General features: G+C 43.7%; 1 protein-coding gene across 2 annotated transcripts in view; it reads left to right on the top strand.

The window, feature by feature from the left end:
* The first annotated feature begins 209 nt into the window (after positions 1 to 209).
* Positions 210 to 22,866, top strand: part of SPATA13 (spermatogenesis associated 13) — a 127,089-nt gene continuing 104,432 nt past the window's right edge. For both annotated transcript variants that reach the window (XM_074958521.1, XM_074958484.1), the window contains exon 1: positions 210 to 445. The gene's annotated coding sequence lies outside the window, so the exon portion shown is untranslated. The remainder of the gene's footprint in view (positions 446 to 22,866) is intronic.

The raw sequence follows: 22,866 nt of genomic DNA, 5'->3' as shown, positions 1-22,866 counted from the left end.
GTCAACAACTGACAGGATTTAGGTATTTTTCTCAAGGACAGACGTCTCCAAAAAGGCGGAGGGAAAAATTATGAAGCGTGTTCTTGTTCTTAAACTGACATACTTTTCCAGCTGTACCTCCCACCACAGGGTAGGGGGAGGCACCGAAGCTGCTGATTGGTGTGGAGGTTCCTACAGAAAACAGTCTAGTGTACTGAGCTTTCAGGCTCACTTTGAGAAGCCTTTGAGTTACTCATTTGGAGCTAGACTATACTTCACTCAGGCTTAGGAAGGGTAAACTGTGTTAGCAACAGGACAGCTTTTTTGGGTGTTTTGGAGGGTCACTAAAGTGCCTTTAGGTTTTCTTCTTGCTGCTTAATAGACATTCTGGGATCTTCACCTTGTTTCTTGAAAGGACTTGTGATTTAAAGGTTTCTGCTTCACTTTCTTTTGAATCCACAGAGAGGTAAGACAGTAATAATTTTGGATAATTATAGTTTCCCTTTTTTTTGCTTCCTTTGTTAAATTACTGACTCTCATTAATTTTATATTTATACTCATTACTGTTATATTCATACTCTACATCCTCACTATTGTGCAGCTGACTGCTGCCATCCCATCCCAGTGGTGGCTGCATTTCTGTAGTTTGTAAAGCAATTTGAGATGAAAGGTGCTAAATTAAGCTCAAGCTGCAAAATTTGAATCTGGATTTCAAAGTTCAGGGTGTTCAGCTCCGGAGCTCAGCTCTCTGTAATAAAAGCCACTTGCAAAATTTGCAACAGAATCCGGATATGGACTTGCAATACCCCCAAAGTTTAGGAGTGTTTGGATCTGGGGTTTTGGTTTAGAGTCATTTGCATATGTGCATAGTATGTGTATGTCCATAACTCTGTGTGTATGAGAACATGTATGTACATGTTGTTGTTGTTATATCCCTCCACAGGTGGTCTGGTAAGTTAGGCAAATGGGTGATCTGACCAGCTGAATGCAGCAAACAGGGAGATATCAAGCAAATTAGTAAAAATGAAAAAGCTGCTGCTGGGAATTGCCCATCTGCTTTAGAAGATCATTCAGTACTGCCCCAGAGGCTCCCCGGGGCTCTTTCCAATCCTACCCACCTGTTTGCTCCTCCAGCCCTTCCCTGTGTTGCCTGCACAGCTCTCTCCCCACCCCCCAGTGATTGTCACCAAATTGCTCTAAAGCAGTGGTGTTCAATCTGGGGTCCGCAGACCGTGTTTACGATTTCCAAAGGGGTCCGCACCTCCTTTTGAAATTTTGTAGGTGTCTGCAAATGAAAAAAGGTTGAAAACCGCGGGTCTAAAGTTTTCTAATCTTAGGGATCTTAGAAGTCATCATGAAAAACCCCAGTAATATCTGTGGTGGAGATGGAGCTGAAGTCTAACTTCTGCCATGTGTGCATCCATAAATACTGATCCCTGAAAAGCTGCTACCTCCACTGGTGCCAGGGAAAACTCTTCAGGGAAGCAAGACAAAAGCTCAGCCAGAGCTTCACATGTTGGGCTGAGGCTAATCAATCTCAATCCTCCTGTAAAAAACCAGAACAGCTGTGGGGAAAGATCAATAAACACTACCAGTTGCTCTAGGAGTCTCGAAGAGGAAGAATTCCACAAAATAAAATGAGCAGTAAAGGACTCTGTCCCTAAAGACACCAGGAGGAATCATGGGGAATGCAGCAATTAAGGGGAAGTCTGGTTTTTGCTTTCAGTGGTCCCACAAACACAAATATACAATTATAGGAGGGGAGGAACTCGCTGGAATGGGGAGACTTGCTTGCCTGATGCTAAAGAAAAACGTGTTTGTGTTTAATACATTGGAGAAATTGTTCAAGAACAGTTTATTCATGTGAAAATATAACCCCAGTAATGCTGTCAGTTAGACCTCAGGGGATCTGCTGCACAATTGCTAGCTGGCTGTGCCAGGTTAAACTGTCTGGGACTACTTTAATTGATGCACTCAATTTATCCAGGATTTCAAGAACCTCTTGAGAGATTGTGTAACTTGCTGTTTTAATTCAGTTTTTCATCTCTCAACCTGTCTGTCCCATTCCAATATAATTCTTCCACCCCTGCCTTCCTTGCACATAACCTGTTCCTAGTCTCCAGCCCTTCTATCTGGGTGTATCCTAGGCACCTAGACTCACCTCCTTATGAATATACCTCTCTCCTCACAGAATCCTGTTCTTCATCCCACTTCCACCCCGCCCTTCCTGCACATAACCTATTCCCTCACCACGCTTCACCTTGCCCTCTTTGCAAGAATTTCATTCCATCCCCCCCAGTCCTTCCTGCATACATGCTATCCTGTTCCACCTCTGCTCTGCCATCCCTGCCCACATACCATCCCCTTCCACCCATGCGGTCCCTGTCCTTGCCTTTCAGGCACACATTTCATTATCACCACTACATCCCCACCTGTGCACATACCATCCCATTTAACCGTTGCCTTCCCACCTCTGACTTCCCTATGCATATCCCCACTAGCTTCCTGAGATGTGCGTAAAATTCTATACAGTAACTATGTCACACAGCAGCAAGAGGAGCTGCCCAGCTCACATCTTTGTTCTGACTGGATTTCCTCTGCTTATACCAGGTAGTTAGACTTCTCCTTAAGATTCTCTTGAGGTTCTGGTTTAAAGTTAATGTTAACAGCTATTTATGTATGGGGCTTGATCTAGGGCCTATAGGCACTACTGCAATACAAATAATGAATATGTATATGTAGAGATCCAAATGTTAGTTAGCAGGGATCTTTTCTACCCTTAAAATTTCTTGTGTTAGGAATTAAAAGTCCTTCTGACAACCATGTGTTTATAAGCTTGATAATCCTTATGGTGGGATTGACTAATCAACCTTTCTAAATTGTTTAAATGCTAGGCTCTAAAATGAGAGTTGTGTGAAGGACTTATCTACATGGGGAAACTGACCAGCATAATTATACCAGTATAACTCCCTAGCTGGAAGGTCCTATTCTGGAAAAAGTGTGTCTGCACAAGGGAAGAGAGAGGACTTACTGGTTCTGTTATGTACTTTTGTGATTAGATCCTTCCATTTTTGTGATAAGAATGTCTCACGTCATAAGGAGGTAGTTGCAGTAACACCCTGTTGGCCATGGTATCAATATGTCACTAGTACAGAGTAAAATGGTCCATTATAACCATTATTCCCCTCCATATGTTCTGAACAGTCGATTCCAGGATAAGGGGGTGGAATGGATGACATTATAGAAGCCCTGTGCTCTGACCCTCACATATCTATTTCCACCTGCACATCACCTCTTGCTTATACATTTTGTTTTTGCAACAGAGGGGCGCACTCCTGCCCAGGCAGCAGCATTTGGGTACACTGTTTGTGGCAGATGTAATAACTTGTTGAATTGTGATGTGGTGAGTGAGGTGAAGTTATTGCACAGTGGGTTATAAAACTTTCCTATATAAATGTACTGATGTAACTTAACAGCGGGCTCTGGGGAAAAAACAAACAGGAAGGCTTCCCAGATAAGAACATCTCAGCAAACCCTTGAAAGACAACGGGGGAAGATGCTGTTTCCAATGAAAATGCAAGCCTTGTTTTGCCAGCCTGGGAGCCCAGACATCAAAATGACAGTGAAGAGTTCAAAAGGCCTTATCAGGAGAGGAGGTGGGGGTGAATTGTTAGGTGCTGTCCAGTGGACAGGCTGACACAGAATCATAGAAGATTAGGATTGGAAGAGACCTCAGGAGGTCATCTAGTCCAATCCCCTGCTCAACGCAGGACCAACCCCAACTAAATCATCCCAGCCAGGGCTTTGTCAAGCCAGGCCTTAAAAACCTCTAAGAAAGGAGATTCCACCACCTCCCTAGGTCTACAGAGGCTGGGTCTACACGAGCAACTTATGTTGGTATAACTATGTTGCCCCTGAGCAATGCAGTTACACTGACCTAACCCAGGGTTTAGGCAGTTCTGTGTCAATGGGGGAGCGAGGGGGGTGCTTCTCCCATCACCGTAGCTACTGCCACTCAGGAAGGTGAAGTACCTAGGCCGACGGGAGAAGCTCTGTGTAGGTAACATCTTCAATAAGTGTTATACCTGTGCAGCTGCAGCACTGTTACGTAGACGAGCCCAGGGAGAGACTTCATGGAAGGAGTCTGAAGGAGTTGGGCCATTCTCAGTGCAGGAAATGGTAAGCCTAAGGGAAAATAGACTGGCTTATTGTTTTAAGATCTGATTTCTCTAGAACACTTTTGTTTTAAAATTATAATACCTTGCTTTAAGAAGTCCGTTTGGTTATTGAATACCACTGCCATTGCTCCCAAAGACAGCTACAGATACTGAGCATAAGTCAGACCTGGTGAGGTAATCACGGTTGATCTCCGGAGACTGTAGTTCTGGACCCAGTCTGAGAGTGGGAGAATCACATGATTCTACCCCGAGACAGGTGATAGCTCGAGGCCAAGAGGACCAGAAGAGGTCAGAGATGCAGTAACTGTGACAATAACTCATTCTCATTATCAGATCTACCATAGCACATGATGGTATCTAGGGATTTCTACTGTCATTATGGAATTAACACAATCACATGCACACACCTGCACACTCCTACCTGGAAAGGAGCTGTTGAACTGAGTAAGATTTAGCTCATCTGCTCTTGCTTCTCTTAGTCCTGTTGTCTAAGCAGCAGCTTTGTTCCTTGACATTCATGATAATTTCCTCAAGGCTACAGGCAGTGAATTGGCCTTTTCAGGTGGAAAATATAACTGAAGAATTTGATTGTGCAAAAATTTATGTTCTCCCACCCTCTGGCTGTTCCTGCACGGAGGATTTTAAGGAATTTTCCTGTTGTTGGTCTGGCACATTGGCAGCTCCACCCAACCTTCAACAGTAGAAGTGCTAGTGTAGATCAGGCACCAGCATATTTTCCATCCTATCATCTAGGCCATGGCTCTCAACCTGAGAGGACACAATCTGTAGAAGGGGTTGAAAACAGGTCCAGTAGTGTTGTGAGCACCCTCCGCTTCTTTATGGCTTGAGCAGAGTGATCCCAAAAGTATAGTGCATGGGTCTGGAAACTTAGTTTTGTTGTAACATGAGGTCATGGTATGGAAAAGGTTGAGAACCACCAATATAGGTGTCACTGGCCCTTTAAGAGACCGCAAGATCCAATGCACCTTTGACTTGTCAGCTGCCTTCCAGTTTGTTGTAAGAGAGGGCATGTTGGCCATATAAATGGGGGAATGCCAGAGGACAGACAATGAGAGTCAGTCAGGAAAAGAGGCAACTGTGAGCTGCCTGATTCAGTCAGGAGAGGGCAGGTGAGAATGCCCGGGAGCAAGAGAGTCAAGAATTAGAAGGTGAGAACTGCCAGAGACTGGAGGAGGTCCCTGAAGGAAGCTGTAGCTGGTTCATGGAGCAAGATTGAAGGCAGGAGAGCAGCAAGAAGGGTTTGCTGGCCCAAGAGCCAGGGCTGGAGAGGTCTGAAGGCCAGAGAGCAACAGACGGAGTTGCCTGCTGCTGCATTCCAAGATGGAGAGCCAAAGGTGAGAGCTGAAGGAGACTAAAGATGGGAGCAGCAGAAGGGTTCTCCTACAGTCTCCATGTTGAAGAGCTGGAGCCAGAGGGCTGAGAGCCAGGGAGAGTGAGGGATGCTCCCCTCATGAAGATAAACTCCCAGCAGAGAGACGGTGGCAGCTCCTCCTGAAAGAGTGGGATTGCAGTCCAGCTGGAAGAGCTAGGGCTGGTGTCCTGGAAAAAGGATGGATAAGGTCAGAAGAAGAGCCCAGGTATGGCAGAAGATGCCAGAGTAACTTGTGGGGTATCGAGGGACTAGGTATTTTGGGATTTTAAGGACTACATGTACTGGGTGATAAATTAACTTTGTTTGGGACTTTTATTATGGACTACATTTTTGTAATAAACCAGCCCCAAGTAGGGGCACTATTGAGGCAAGACAGCCTGATGTGGAGTTACTGGTGACTCTGAAGGAGAGAAACTGAGGTAGGCTTACCTGTTGTACCATGGCTTGCTGCAGGAGGGCACCCGTCCCAGGTTGGGTCACCCCATTACACAAGGGCATATAAAACTAAGACCAGAAGGGACCACCGTGATCCTCTAGTCAGACATCGTGCAGAGTACAGGCCACAGAACTTTCCAGAATTAATTTCTATTTGAACTAGAGCATATCTTTTAGAAAAACATCCAATCTTGATTTTAAAATGGCCAGCAATGAATAGTCCACCACAGCTCTTGGTAAGTTGTTCCAGTTGTTAATTATCTTCACTGTGTAATGGGTGCCTTATTTCCTGTCTGAATTTGTCTAGCTTCAACTTCCAGCCATTGGAACTTGTTATACTCGTTTCTTCTAGATTGAAGAGCCCATTATCACATTTTTGTGCCTCATTTAAGTGCTTGTAATCAAGTTACTCTTTAATTCTCTTTTTTGCAAAACTGAATAGATTGAGCTCTTTGGATCTATCACTATAAAGCATGTTTAATCCTTTAATCATTCTTGTGACTCTTCTTTGAACCTTCTCCAAATTTATCAACATCCTTCTGGAATTGTGGACACCAGAACTGGACACAGCATTCCAGTAGCTATTGCCGTTGTATTTGGCACTGGTGCAATTTGCCCTCTCTAGCCAATGTCAACACTGCAAAATTATGTCAACCTAACTTACATCGGCATACAGCCACCACAGTTATTAAATCATTGGTGTGTATGCACACTTGGCTCCTTGTGTGAGTGGTGTGTGTCCTCACCAGGAGCACCTGTATTGTCAGTGTAGGCCAGCTCCTGGAAGCCAGTAGTAGTTTAGATAAGCATCACAGTGTTTACACTGACACTGCATTGACCTAATTACATCGGCTGTGACTGCTTGGGGAGGTGGTGTTACTAAATCGTCACAAGGAAGCCCTTACATTGGCGGCAGCCAAATTTAAGTGAAGATGCTTCCACAGTTAGATTGGCTAACGCAGCTTATGTCAACCTAACAGTGTCTAGACCAAGCCCTAATCCTATTTGATATTCCCCTGTTTATACATCCAAAGATCACGTTTGTTCTTTTGGCGGTAGTGTTGCACTGGGAGCTTGTGTTCAATTGATTATCCACCATAAGCTCCAAGTCTTTTTCAGAGTCATTGCTTCCCAGGGTAGAATTCCCCATTGTGTAAGTGTGGCTTAAGTTTGTCGTTCCTATATTAATACAGCTAAATGTATACTGTGACTTTGCACCCCATATTCTTCATAGTTTCAGAGTAACAGCCGTGTTAGTCTGTATTCGTAAAAAGAAAAAAGAAAAGGAGTACTTGTGGCACCTTAGAGACTAACCAGTTTATTTGAGCATGAGCTTTCGTGAGCTACAGCTCACTTCATCGGATGCATAGCATATCGTGGAAACTGCAGAAGACATTATATACACACAGAGACCATGAAACAAAACTTCCTCCCACCCCACTCTCCTGCTGGTAACAGCTTATCTAAAGTGATCATCAAGGAGGGCCATTTCCAGCACAAATCCAGGTTTTCTCAACGCTCTCAAAGAAACTGCGGAATCACCTGATCAACATCCTCTACAGCAAACAGGGAAAGATTAAGAATGAGCTCTCAAAAATGGATACTCTCATAAAAAACCAACCTTCCACACAAACTTCCTCGTGGCTGGATTTTACTAAAACTAGACAAGCCATTTACAACGCACACTTTACTTCTCTACAAAAGAAAAAGGACACTAAATTTTCTAAACTACTACAGGCTACAAGGGGCCACAGCAATGGTTCCCTCAACCCACCCAGCAATATTGTTAACCTATCCAACTATACTCTCAGCCCAGCAGAAGCAGCTGTCCTATCTCGGGGTCTCTCCTTCTGCCCCTCCACCCCCTCGAACATGATACAGTTCTGTGGTGACCTAGAATCCTATTTTCGACGTTTCCGACTCAAGGAATATTTCCAAAATACCTCTGAACAACATAATGATCCACAGAGGCCTGCCTACCAACGTTACAAAAAGAAGGATTCTAGGTGGACTCCTCCTGAAGGTCGAAACAGCAGACTGGACTTCTACATAGAGTGCTTCCGCCGACGTGCACGGGCTGAAATTGTGGAAAAGCAGCATCACTTGCCCCATAACCTCAGCCGTGCAGAACACAATGCCATCCACAGCCTCAGAAACAACTCTGACATCATAATCAAAAAGGCTGACAAAGGAGGTGCTGTTGTCATCATGAATAGGTTGGAATATGAACAAGAGGCTGCTCAGCAGCTCTCCAACACCACTTTCTACAAGCCATTACCCTCTGATCCCACTGAGAGTTACCAAAAGCATCTACAGCATTTGCTCAAGAAACTTCCTGAAAAAGCACAAGATCAAATCCGCACAGACACACCCCTGGAACCCCGACCTGGGATATTCTATCTACTACCCAAGATCCATAAACCTGGAAATCCTGGGCGCCCCATCATCTCAGGCATTGGCACCCTGACAGCAGGATTGTCCGGCTATGTAGACTCACTCCTCAGGCCCTATGCTACCAGCACTCCCAGCTACCTTCGAGACACCACTGACTTCCTGAGGAAACTACAATCCATTGGTGATCTTCCTGATAACACCATCCTGGCCACTATGGATGTAGAAGCCCTCTACACCAACATTCCACACAAAGATGGACTACAAGCCATCAAGAACACTATCCCCGATAATGTCACGGCTAACCTGGTGGCTGAACTTTGTGACTTTGTCCTTACCCATAACTATTTTACATTTGGGGACAATGTATACCTTCAGATCAGCGGCACTGCTATGGGTACCCGCATGGCCCCACAGTATGCCAACATTTTTATGGCTGATTTAGAACAACGCTTCCTCAGCTCTCGTCCCCTAACGCCCCTACTTTACTTGCGCTATATTGATGACATCTTCATCATCTGGACCCATGGAAAAGAAGCCCTTGAGGAATTCCACCATGATTTCAATAATTTCCATCCCACCATCAACCTCAGCCTGGTCCAGTCCACACATGAGATCCACTTCCTGGACACTACAGTGCTAATAAACGATGGTCACATCAACACCACCCTATACTGGAAACCTACTGACCGCTATTCCTACCTACATGCCTCCAGCTTTCACCCTGACCACACCACACGATCCATCGTCTACAGCCAAGCTCTGCGATACAACCGCATTTGCTCCAACCCCTCAGACAGAGACAAACACCTACAAGATCTCTATCAAGCATTCTTACAACTACAATACCCACCTGCGGAAGTGAAGAAACAGATTGATAGAGCCAGAAGAGTTCCCAGAAGTCACCTACTACAGGACAGGCCTAACAAAGAAAATAACAGAACGCCACTAGCCGTCACCTTCAGCCCCCAACTAAAACCCCTCCAACGCATTATTAAGGATCTACAACCTATCCTGAAGGATGACCCAACACTCTCACAAATCTTGGGAGAAAGGCCAGTCCTTGCCTACAGACAGCCCCCCAACCTGAAGCGAATACTCACCAACAACCACATACCACACAACAGAACCACTAACCCAGGAACCTATCCTTGCAACAAAGCCCGTTGCCAACTGTGCCCACATATCTATTCAGGGGACACCATCACAGGGCCTAACAACATCAGCCACACTATCAGAGGCTCGTTCACCTGCACATCCACCAATGTGATATATGCCATCATGTGCCAGCAATGCCCCTCTGCCATGTACATTGGTCAAACTGGACAGTCTCTACGTAAAAGAATAAATGGACACAAATCAGATGTTAAGAATTATAATATTCATAAACCAGTCGGAGAACACTTCAATCTCTCTGGTCACGCAATCACAGACATGAGGGTCGCTATCTTAAAGCAAAAAAACTTCAAATCCAGACTCCAGCGAGAAACTGCTGAATTGGAATTCATTTGCAAATTGGATACTATTAATTTGGGCTTGAATAGAGACTGGGAGTGGCTATCTCCCCTTGTTTTTTTCCTACAAACCCCCCCCAAGACGTTCTGGTTAAACTTGGATTATTGCTGTGCACATTGTAAGATGAGCTATCGCCAGCAGGAGAGTGAGTTTGTGTGTGTGGTTTTTGGAGGGGGGTGTGTGTGTGGGGGGGTGAGAAAACCTGGATTAGTGCTGGAAATGACCCACCTTGATTATCATGCGCATTATAAAGAGAGGTTTCAAAGAGGGATGGGCTATTACCAGCAGGAGAGTGAGTTTGTATGTGTGTCTGTGTGTGTGGGGGGGGGGGGGGGGAGGGAAGAGTGAGAAAACCTTGATTTGTGCTGGAAATGGCCTTCCTTGATGATCACTTGATGATCACTTTAGATAAGCTGTTAGCAGCAGGACAGTGGGGTGGGAGGAAGTTTTGTTTCATGGTCTCTGTGTGTATATAATGTCTTCTGCAGTTTCCACGATATGCTATGCATCCGATGAAGTGAGCTGTAGCTCACGAAAGCTCATGCTCAAATAAACTGGTTAGTCTCTAAGGTGCCACAAGTACTCCTTTTCTTTATTCTTCATAGTGATATTATTGTGATATGATTATGACATAATCATGATGTATTTTATGCAAGATATGTTATGTGAGATGTCATTGGAAAGGTTATGATTTGCTAAATATGATTATCCTATTTGTATGCATGTATCCTATTTGTATCTGAAGTTATGAATATTGATGATGTATCTTTATTGCCAATGTAGTTACACCTGTGTAATGCCCACTAGACAAGTTGTTTTCCACTCTAGATAGTGGGTGTTGAAGGGCCTATTGAGTGCAATGGTCCATTATGAAAACAAGAGGCTTTAGGAGAAGCTTATCCCCCACATGGGGAGCCTTCCGCACTACAGACAGCCTCTGAGTAATGGCTGCTAGGACTCTACAAAGACATATGATGAAACCACATGTCTCTAGAGTCCATCTTGGGATGTCAGTGTTTTTCCACAGACCAGTCTGGGAACTAAGCTTTGACACAAAGGGTCCCCACCTTATGCAAAAGCTATATAAAGCAGGGAGTGACATCACCTGGGTTTCTTCACTGACTCCCTACCAAAGAGGACTCCTGGAAAAACCTGAGGAACAGAGGCTGAACTGGGAGAAGTGCTGGACCCAGGCTAAAGAGATTTTTAGCCTGTGACTGGAACACCTGGGGATTCCAAGCTGTAAGCAAATGCAGCTTGCTCCTTAGGAATAGCAGATTCGCACCCTATGTGATGATACAAGCAGGCTGCAGATTCTTATCTAATCTATTTAGTATATTAAGCTTAGTTTGCATTTTTTATTTGCTAGATAATCTGCTTTGATCTGTTTGCTAGCCCTTATAATCACTTAAAATCTATCTTTTGTAGTTAATAAATTTGTTTTTGCTTTATCTAAAAAAGTGCATGGAAATTATAATTCAGGGGGCAGAAGGCTGTTGCATATTCCTCTCCACGTTGAGGGACGGGACGAATTTTATGAGCTTATGCTGTACAGTTCCCTGTGCAGAGGAAGATGGTATCATTTTAGGTTTATCCTCCAGAGGGGGTGCTTGCCTGAGGAGCTGGGAGGTGCCCTAGCTGAAGCCTTCCCATGCAGGTGCTGGTCAAAGAGCCTGCCTGCATGTAACTGCAGCTGGGTGTTTCCCTACCTGTATGTATGCTGGTGAAAGTTCAGGCTGAAGCCTGGAGGACTTACACTGTACTGCTGTGACGAGCTGCTAAAAGAGAGCCCAGGCTGGTGGATTGAGGGGGCTCAGTGGTATCCCAGTTCCAGATGGGTTCCCTATTGGGATGCCATCTCACATATACAAACACATTTTTGCTTGCACCCTAAGCAATCCAGATCACTCTGTATCCCTCTCCTGTCCTCTTCATTATTTAATACTTGCCCAATATTTGTGTCATCTGCAAACTTTATCAATGATTTTGTTTTTTCTTCCGGATCACTGATGAACATGCTAAATAGCATGGGGCCAAGAACTGATCCCTGCAGGACCCCCTAGAAACATAACTATGCAGTGATGATTCTCCATTTACAATTACTGTATGCCCTGTAATTGTGTCCCAGGATATTAGAGAGATAAGGTGGGGGAGGTAATATCTTTTGAGCCACACAGAGCTGTTCTTCAGGTCTGGGAAAGGTACTCCCAGCATCACCGCAAAATGCAAGGTGGAACAGATTATTTAGCATAAATAGTTAGCACATATTGTAAGGGACCATTGAAGGTAGAGTGGCCTGTTAACGTCTCTGCAATCATATGACAAAAAGAGGGTGTTAGAGGGTTACAGATTGTTGTAATAAGCCATAAATCCAGTGTCTCTGTTCAGTACTTGTGGCACCTTAGAGACCAACACATTTATTTGAGCATAAGCTTTCGTGAGCTACAGCTCACTTCATCGGATGCGATGAAGTGAGCTGTAGCTCACGAAAGCTTATGCTCAAATACATTTGCTAGTCTCTAAGGTGCCACAAGTCCTCCTTTTCTTTTTGCAGATACAGACTAACACGGCTGCTACTCTGAAATCTGTTCAGTACATGATTTGTAGCATCTCAGCCCATCTCTGTCACCCAAGGACGAATTTTTAATCCATTCCTGTTAAAATTTAATTTCACAATTTTCTCCTTAACCAAATATTTCAAGAGCCAATCCAAATGTCTGAGTTGTAGGAACAAAAATTGAAAGATACATTTGTTTTACCTACAGCACAACTTAAAAATACAAAACCAGCAAGCAGACAGATCCTTTCACAAATGAAACAATTCCTGTCATCTTTGGAGAAATGTAAAATTTTAATAGACCCAGATTATGCCAATAAGTACAACCCTGAGAGGGCTTTCTGCATGGCTGGTGTTACGGGGAGTGGGTCCATCACCCCTGATCCCTCTCTGCTCTTTTGAAGTGGTTATTGCATACAGAAATTAGTCCTGAGCAAGCTTTGCATAAGAGCTGCAATTGTGGTGAGTCCCTGCATGGGGGCATAGGAGAAGGAAAGTTCCTTCCACTGTCCCACTGTGCACCCTCACAGGGCCAACAACAGTCTGGGATACCATGGTGTTACCACTGAGCATATGTCAAGGTTCCTTTCCCACTTTGAACTCTAGGGTACAGATGTGGGGACCTGCATGAAAACCTCCTAAGCTTACTTTTACCTGTTTAGGTTAAAACTTCCCCAAGGTACAAACTATTTTACCTGTTGCCCTTGGACTTTCGCTGCCACCACCAAACATCTAACCAGGTTTATTATTGGGAAAGAGCCATTTGGAAACATCTTTCCCCCCAAAATCCTCCCCAAAACCTTGCACCCCTCTTCCTGGGGAAGGCTTGATAAAAATCCTCACCAATTTGCATCAGTGAACACAGACCCAAACCCTTGGATCTTAAGAACAATGAAAAAAGCATTCAGTTTCTTACAAGAATTTTAATATAAGAAAAGGTAAAAAGAATCACCTCTGTAAAATCAGGATGGTAAATACCTTACAGGGTAATTAGATTCAAAACACAGAGAATCCCTCTAGGCAAAACCTTAAGTTACAAAAAGACACAAAGACAGGAATATCCATTCTATTTCAGCACGGCTTATTTTCTCAGCCATTTAAAGAAATCATAATCTGAGTTCTAAGATTCCATTCCTGTTCTGTCCCCGGCAAAAGCAACAGACAGAGAGAGAGAGAGAACTTTTGTTTTTCCCTCCCCCCAGCTTTTGAAAGTATCTTGTCTCCTCGTTGGTCATTTTGGTCAGGTGCCAGCGAGGTTATCCTAGCTTCTTAATCCTTTACAGGTGAAAGGGTTTTTCCTCTGGCCAGGAAGGATTTTAAAGGTGTTTACCCTTCCCTTTATATTTATGACAGCATAGATGAAGTCAAAAGGGATTTTGTTTCAATCAGACTTTGGCACTGTAATATTGTTTGGGGTTTTGAGCATTTGTCCTTTTCTATTTTCATGGTGCTGCCACTGTATTTAAGAATCTGATCCTGCATGAGTAGTTCCATTGTTATCAGGACTACCTGCATGCATAAGAAAGGGTTTGCATAACCAGGTCTTTAGATTTGTACCAGTAGTATGCAAAAATCTATGCCACTGTTGTATCATTGCCCTACCATTGCTCCAAAAATCTGCCATTAAAAATATAGCTGTACTTCCAGATTATCACAAACAAGCTATATTGTGTTAAGAGTTGGCTATCACACAGTAATATGCTGGTTTCAAGTGGGCAGGAGTGCTAATGAAATGTAGATTTGAACGGATGGTCTGTGGACTACGAAGAGTGTCACCTTATCTGCATGAAGGTATTCTTAATGACAAGCAATACCAATTTAGAAAGGGAAATGCATGCATCATTATATGGGATTACACATCTTGATTGCTGAAGGCATTATACCATCTAACAATCCGCAGATATCTTTTCCTTCTTTGTCTCTCTGCTGGGAAAATCGAAGGGGAAGGAAAGGTTTGCACACATTAACTACAGACAATAACGAGCTTCTGTGAATTCAGCCATTTCTTAAGTCTCCCTCACAAAAATAGTCTTGTTACCCAGTATTGCATCCATCCACATAATGACCCTACAATCCTAAAAAGGTGCATTTTGAAGTACACTTTAAAAGGGATGCTTTCCTGGAAGAGAGAATGAAGGTATTGACAATCAGAGCAGATCAGTGATGGACAGAGAAAACAGTATACTGAAGAGCTTGTTAATTTTTGACACTGGGCTCTCAGAACGCTACTTGCAGGAAAATTTGATTGTTTTTGTTGTTGTTGTTTGGTTTTTGTTTTTATTACTTATCCAAGCAAAATGATTTTGAAAAAAAATGGGGGCAAGATTGGGGCTTTGAGCCACTGTCTGTATGTAGAAGGTGGGTTGAGGAGGGCCTGCAGATAGCACCTTGTAGGATCAGCCATAAAGTTCTGAAGTCTCGAGGTCCCTTCCAGCCCCACATTTCTATGATTCTGAGTCAACAGGGAGCGTTGCCATTGGCTCAGATGGGAGCAGGAATCCCGAGTACTGGAGGCATGTTTAGGAACCTCATTTTGCATGCAGGCTGTGCTAAATAGCTGTTTTGGCAGTCATAATGGATCAGTCTGTGACAAAGGCGGTGTCATGTGGGGAGTCCTGAATGAGCATTGCTGATGGAGCGGGTAAGGATGTAGAACATGGTGAAATTACAGCGACAGATAGGAGCATGGCCACCAGCGGCCTTACATTTCTTGGTATGAATGGAAACATTGCTGAAATTACAACCTGGCCCCTTAGTGTGATAGAAAACACAGCTGAGCTTTTATCATAGCTTGGAGAAGAAAGGGTGTTAAGGCTGTCTTTTAAAGTTCTCTGAGTTTCTTTTTAGAGATGCTTTGACATAGTGCAGTTAATGCTTCCTGGGGTTTACTGAGTAAATAATTATTTGGCCATTAGTTAAATTAGACCCAGATGGCAAAGGGTTACTGAGCAGAAACCAAATTATATGAAGCATTTGTTCCTTCCATTAGTAACGCACTAACTTCAAAGTGTAAGCTATTAATTAAGCAGGGAAGCTTTTTGCTCAGCCCTAGATGAACACTAGAGACCTTGAGACTAAGCCAGTCCCATAAGTACAGTCAAATATTTGATTTAGAAATGAAATATTGTATGGTAGAAACACACTAATTCACTCAAGCGATGGGAGACCCTTTGCAGGGTAAGGAGCTCTGTTTGGGTGACCCCTGTGCAGAGTCCCTTGCAAGATTGGGGCCTAACAATTTTGTGCACAAATTAACAGACCCTTTTCTTTTTTTAAATCCAGGACACAGCATCACAAAGTGTGTTTTGTTCATTTGTTTTGAGACATGTAGTTTCATTTTAACTGCTTATGGTAACACAACTGTCACAGGGTCCGCTCACTGCAGGTGGCGCCTCCTCCCTGCCATTCTGGGGATCAGCTCTTTCCAGGGCTGGGGCCCTCTTCTGGTGATCGCTTCACTCACTGTCCTCCCTCACCCTACAGCTCCTCTCACTCCAGCTTAGTCTTTGTGATGTGGCTCTCCGGCCAGGCTACCATGGTCCTCCCCTTTAGGGGTTTCAAAGTCTTGTGGGGCAAACTGTCCCAGGCAGTCTACTCTCCTCTGTCTGGTCTGGGCCACTTCCCCAGTGGCTGGTAGGGGAACCTAGGCCTGCCCTCTACTGCAGGTTCCAGCTCAGGGACCCTCTAACGATGCAGCCGAGGTCTCCACCATCCTGAACCTGGCTGTCTTTTCCCAGAGTCTCCTACACCATCTGACTCCCCCACTCTGGGTTTGCCAGCCCAAACTCCCTCCTCCCAGTGAGTAACTGTGGACTAATTTCTATACCACAAACACTCCTCCCTTCCTGCAGTGAGTGACTGCGAACTACTTCCCTACAACCCTTTTCTACAGCTTGTTCCTGCACAGGTGAGCTTCCCCTAATTAGGGCTTTCCTCTCAGCCTTAATTCTCCCATTTTGTAGTCTAATAGGTTAATTGGCCTCTCTGGCCTTCCTTAACCCCTTTAGGATGAGTGTGGGGAATACACCCTATCACAACTACATAACAAAGTAGTAAAGATTCTGGAGTACGTTTTGTAAAAGTCAGTCAGTCTTGGGTCCAGATGAGGCGCACTTGATGCGGGGGGTAGAAAGTGCGTAAACATCATGTTATGCAACCCTAGCAGCTTTCCAATCCTGGGGCTCACTGGGAGCAATTTAGAGCTGCCTTCAGACTGATCTGATCTGCACCCAGCTGCCTCTAACTGACAGCAGGAATAGCTGGACTGTACAGGTACTCCTGCCACATCCCCTTTGCTGAGGTCTGTGTCTCTTGTTTTTATAAAAAGAAAAGAAGCTCACTTCACGAAAGCTTATGCTCAGATAAATTTGTTAGTCTCTAAGGTGCCACAAGTCCTCCTTTTCTTTTTGCGAATACAGACTAACATGGCTGCTACTCTGAAACCTGTCTTATTTTTATGTCCTCCTCTCATATTGTGGCTCACCCTTGTGGACACTGGCACTTTCATTGCTAGGGGTTTGAATCTTACTAATGTAGTTGAATCTGCCAGCCAAGGGTGAAGTCCTGGCCCTGGTGGAGTCGATCAAAGTTGTGCCATAGACTTCAGTGGGGCCAGGATTTTACCCCATGTGTTTTCATCTGAGAACACAAAGTCTTTCTCCTTTGCTTTCCTATGTTCTGACATCTTTCTTTGCCCCATACAAATGTTTTATGTTCCCAGGAAACACATTTCATTTGCTTAATCAAGGTAAAGAAATCCAAGAACGCACCAGAACCTGGTGTTGTTCCCAAATAGGATTCTTTGTAGCTCTCCACACACATGCATCTAACAGAAAACATTTCTTTTTTACGGTGTTCTTTCACATTACTTTGTGTGCGTATAGCATGAAGTCATAACCGTACTGGCATGTGAAAACAAGATGTCAGGGACGGAACCAACTCCTATTTCCTCTACTCATGCAGATAGCCCTATCAAATTTGGTTAGGCTACCATACTCTTGTCAAGTGAGCTTGATCTGGCTCATTTACAAGAGATGCATGTTGTTAAATACAAGCTCATTCTTTATCTTGGGTTGTTGTCTTAATGAATTTTTCCCCAGTAAAGTTAAGGAGTAGAGACTTTCATAGGTTAGTCATTGCAATTAGGATGTTAAATCATATTTAATTGCCTTGGGTGAAATTTTGTTGCACTGCCTAGACATTTCTTTTGATCCCAATGTGTTTATCTTTCATCTATCTCTGTAGTTTAAATCCCCCAGTTCCTAAGTTGGGAAAATAAAAAAGGCTTTTATAAATGTGTAGGAATGGCAACTAGAAGTTGGCTGAACGTGTTCACAGAAGTTCAGGCACTTAAGAGCCCATGTGTATTTTACTGCTACTGCAAACACGGCAAGTAGATTGAAATAATTTCAGTATGTAATGCTCACAAATTTAAGTAGAGTGTTGCCGCTGCTGCTTTTTTACCAGAGGGGACATGTCACTCTTTCCAAAAGATCCTCAATCTATTTATATATCCTGCAATGCTTACCACTTTTCAGCGATGAGGAGTATGTCTCATTATCCTTGTCATCCCTCCCATAGACCTTTCTTACAGTAATTATTCCTGTGTTTACAGTCTCTTGGCTCCTTATGTCACCTGATTTTATTTTTCATTTACAAACAAGAAAACTAAAGCCAAGAAATCAAATGATTTGCCCAAGGGAGCACAGTGATTCAGTTGCAAAATATGGACTACAACCTAATCCTCCTGTTCTAACTACTAGACAACCCTATCTCTAAAGAGCCTGTAATATGTAAATCGTTCAGTTTGAATATCAACTCATTATCTGACCAAACAAACCAAATCCAAACCCAAGTAGTACAAGTTATGTTGAAATAGCTAAGTTCACTCATTAATCTATTGCAATTAATATGGCAGAGTAAATAAAAATCTTGGACAAAAACCTTGTTAAAAATGCATTTCCTGCCTGATACTAGTAATTTGTGATCCCTGAATGGATCGATGAGACCTCTTTGGCTGCTTCAGAACACTATTAGATTGTCTTCAGGAAGTTGGCTTTTTTACAAATTGCCCAGCTAGGACTATCCATTCATTCAGAAGTCTCCTTCTATCTTTGCCTCTTGATTCCTTGCCTCTAGGAAGGTTAAGAATTTGTAAGTGCGGTGACTGGGTCTGCTTGAGGCAAGTTATTGCATTGTTCCACTTCAGAATCTTGTAAATAAATGTGCAAACCTTTAGTGATGAAACCAGTAGCCTCACTGGTCATTAACCGACTGAGAAGCTGTAATGGAAATGTCATTAATGTCATGTTTGATGTTTCGTTATTGTTTTATTACAGCATCCTTATGTTACTGACTTTTTTTTTTTTTTTTTTTAACCCTGGAGATCCAGGACTAGAACAATCACCCCAGTTACATACCTCACTGCTGTGATTAGTCACATGGACCTGAGAAAAGGTTAATTTACAACATAAAATCCCCAGTGCAGTCCAATCCATGAATTCCCCATCTTATTTCCTTACAAATCCATCAATTCCCTGCTGCTCCTCCTCTCTAAAATATATACATTTCCTTGCTTCCTCCCTCAAGTTTCCCACCCCATCCTCCGCAGTATGTCCCTTCCTCTCTCTGCCCCCCTCCTTAGGACTCTCCTCACAGTGCAATCCCCAACTAGTCTGTGGCCATAGACACAATGTTGCACTAACTACATGTCCTCATAGGCAGGTTAGGAACTCTGATGTAGGTAAAGTCTCTTCAGTTGGGAGTCTTGGAGGATTAATCATAGAGACTCTGCTTGTGCTCCTGGAGGACTGTAACCATAAACACACAACCTGGAGCTCCTCCGCACAGCTTTGCGGCTTTCCAAAGGGGGAGTCTGAAGCAGCTGTTGGGAAGCCTGGGAGAGGCCACCTGAAACTGGGAGTCTCCTGGTCAGTTTGGGAGGCTCAATAGGCCTGTCATCACACACCCACCTAGAGAGAATGAACAGCTGATATTCAACAGCACCATATTCCCCTATGTTTTTACTCACGCTCGCCTTCCTCTTGTAGCTGCTCATGTTCTCTCCTTAAGCCCACCCCTTGTGTGGATCCCACCCTCACCCCAGGACTCCACTCCTCTCCCCTCTCCAGTGCTGTGTGCGCCAACAGGCCGATTTCCCAGTGCTCAGCATCCACAGTTAGGCCAGATGGTCAAACGTGTTCTACTCCCATTGACCACTTGAAGTCAGATTTTCACTTACTGCTCCACTCCCAGTGTGCTGAGGACTGTTTGTAATCTAGCCTCTTTTTTTGGTGCTTACATGGAAGCTGAGCTCTTCTGGAAATCTGGCCCCAAGTCTTGCACCTGATCTTTTGTAGTTTGTATTGAATTTCTCTGATTTAGTTGTAAACTCCCAGAGCAGAGGTGTTCTTTTTTTTCATAAAATGCTGACCTGCTCTTATCTGCATAGATCTTCTCCTTGTATCGTGTCAGGCACTTCCGCTTGCTTCCAGAACCAAAATACCACTGCACTCTACTGTTAGCACTGCAGAGTCAATGGCCTCATGTGCTGCATAAACCGTTACGTAGGGCCTGTGGGCTGTTCATTTTACCATACAAGAATCTACATGTATGGGGTTTGTATTTATGGATGTGAAATATGTGTGCTCATGTATAACATGTGCATGAGGGAAGAAAAAAGCAACTAATTACCATTTATTAAATTTCAATATTAAAAAAAAAAACTTCATGGAACTCCTTGACTGCTAATAGAACAGAAGTCCGACATAGCAATAATTGTACAGTTTTCATTACTGTCATGGAATCCTCCTCCAGAAACTGAAAAGCCAGCTAAACAAAGGGAGATGGAGAGAAGTTCCTCATAAAAGGCCAGCGTCTGACATCACTGTCTAAGTCCAATATGGATGGGACAGTGAAACGTAACACCTATGGAGATGGAATTGCTCTTTCAAGGCTTTTAAACAAAGTTGCTATTTTAAAAAATCACTTAATGGTCTTTTAAAGAACATACATTCCCCTCCCCCGCCCCCACTTCAGAGAATCAAAATTGAAGGGGTGAGGCCGCAATGGAGTTCTTTGTTAAATGGCCGCCATAGCACTTCAAAGTCCTTAAAGAATATTATCCCCCCGGGCACTATGCTAGTGCCTCAATTTTACCTCCTTGATGGCAATTCTTGGGCAAAAAACAATCTTCTTTTCAAAGTCTATGAAACCATGTTGTTAAAAATACAGTCGGAGTGTTTAAAACACCTTTTAAAGTTGCAGTCCTTTCTCCTTCTCTCCCCAGTAATTAGTGGATACATCTATTTGCTTTGTGTGACCCAGTGGTGAATTGGTCTCCTGATGGGATCTGTGCCTTGATTACGTTCCTGTTGCTAACCTAAATATTTGGAGGAAGTATTTCCCTCCTTAAAAGTGCATACTCTGTGTTGTGTGGAATTGCTGAGTTTATTTTAAGCGCTATCAATGAAACACACACACAATATGCAGATGTAGCCTACACAGCGATCTATTATTTCCATTTCTTCCCATGGTTTTTTTTTTTTTTTTTTTTTGCTGCTTTTACTGTAGTGAAAGACTTAAGATCCACAGATGGTGAATTATTATTTCATGTTTCTGCATCCTCAAGTGATTTCAGTGCTAATGAAAAGTGCTGAATTTATAGCCTTGGAGAGAGAGACTCTTGTTATTCACAGAACAAGTACAGCATGGGAATCAAGAGCCAGACTTCCCCACGCTGTCTTACACATGTGTGGCAAGAAGGGACTTAATCATGTAAATGTTAGCGTCCAAGCCTATATCCTTGGCTGGTCTGCTGAAACTGCTGCCAACAATGGCAATAGTAATAGTGGTAGTGGTGATGAGGACATCTGTCCCGTAGGAATTTAACCGAGACTTCCAGCTAGTGGCAATGCAGTGTGTTTGCAGCCATGTTGGTCACAGAGCTCTTCTTCAGGTCTGGGAAAAGTACTCTCAGCATCACTACAAAATGCAAGGTGGAAGGGATTCTTTAGCATAAGTAGTTAGTACCTATTGTAAGGGACCATTCAAGATAGAGCGGCCTGTTAACACCTCTGCAGTCACTCTACACTCTGCAGTAAGAGCCACTCTACCTTGAGTGGTCCCTTACAATAGGTGCTAACTACTTATGCTAAACAATCCCTTCCACCTTGCAGTTTGCTGTGCTGGGAGTAGACCTCTGTGGGTATGTCTATGCAGCAAAGAAAACCCCCCAGCTGGCCCATGCCTGCTGACTCTGCCTCGCGGGGCTCAGGCTACGGAGCTGTTTCATTGCTGTGTAGACTTCCAGGCTCGGGCCCTGTGGGGTGGGAAGGTCCCAGAGCCCAGGCTCCAGTCCAAGCCTGAAAGTCTACACAGCAATGAAACAGGCCCACAGCCTGAACCTTACGAGCCCAAGTCGGTGGGCATGGGCCAGCTGCGGGTTTTTCTTTGCTGTGTAGACATAAGAACATAAGAATGGCCACACTGGGTCAGACCAAAGGTCCATCCAGCCCAGTATCCTGTCTAGCGACAGTGGCCAATGCCAGGTGCCCCAGAGGGAGTGAACCTAACAGGTAATGATCAAGTGATCTCTCTTCTGCCATCCATCTCCACCCTCTGACAAACAGAGGCTAGGGACACCATTCCTTGCCCATCCTGGCTAATAGCCATTAATGGACTTAACCTCCATGAATTTATCCAGTTCTCTTTTAAACGCTGTTATAGTCCTAGTCTTCACAACCTCCTCAGGCAAGGAGTTCCACAAGTTGGCTGTGCACTGAGTGAAGAAGAACTTCCTTTTATTTGTTTTAAACCTGCTACCCATTAATTTCATTTGGTGGCCCCTAGTTCTTATATTATGGGAACAAGTAAATGACTTTTCGTTATTCACTTTCTCCACACCACTCATGATTTTATATACCTCTATCATATCCCCCCTTAGTCTCCTCTTTTCCAAGCTGAAAAGTCCTAGCCTCTTTAATCTCTCCTCATATGGGACCCGTTCCAAACCCCTAATCATTTTAGTTGCCCTTTTCTGAACCTTTTCTAATACTAGTATATTTTTTTTGAGATGAGGGGACCACATCTGTACGCAGTATTTAAGATGTGGGCATACCATGGGTTTATATAAGGGCAATAAGATATTCTGTCTTATTCTCTATCCCTTTTTTAATGATTCCTAACATCCTGTTTGCTTTTTTGACTGCCGCTGCACACTGCATGGACGTCTTCAGAGAATTATCCACGATGACTCCAAGATCTTTCTCCTGATTAGTTGTAGCTAAATTAGCCCCCATCATACTGTATGTATAGTTGGAGTTATTTTTCTAGTGTGCATTAATTTACATTTATCCACATTAAATTTCATTTGCCATTTTGTTGCCCAATCACTTAGTTTGGTGAGATCTTTTTGAAGT

The sequence above is a fragment of the Natator depressus genome, chromosome 1 (genome assembly GCF_965152275.1).
Source record: "Natator depressus isolate rNatDep1 chromosome 1, rNatDep2.hap1, whole genome shotgun sequence".
Taxonomy (NCBI): Eukaryota; Metazoa; Chordata; order Testudines; family Cheloniidae; genus Natator; species Natator depressus.
The sequence above is the reverse complement of the archived record's forward strand: the minus strand, read 5'-3'. Positions and strand labels throughout refer to the sequence as shown.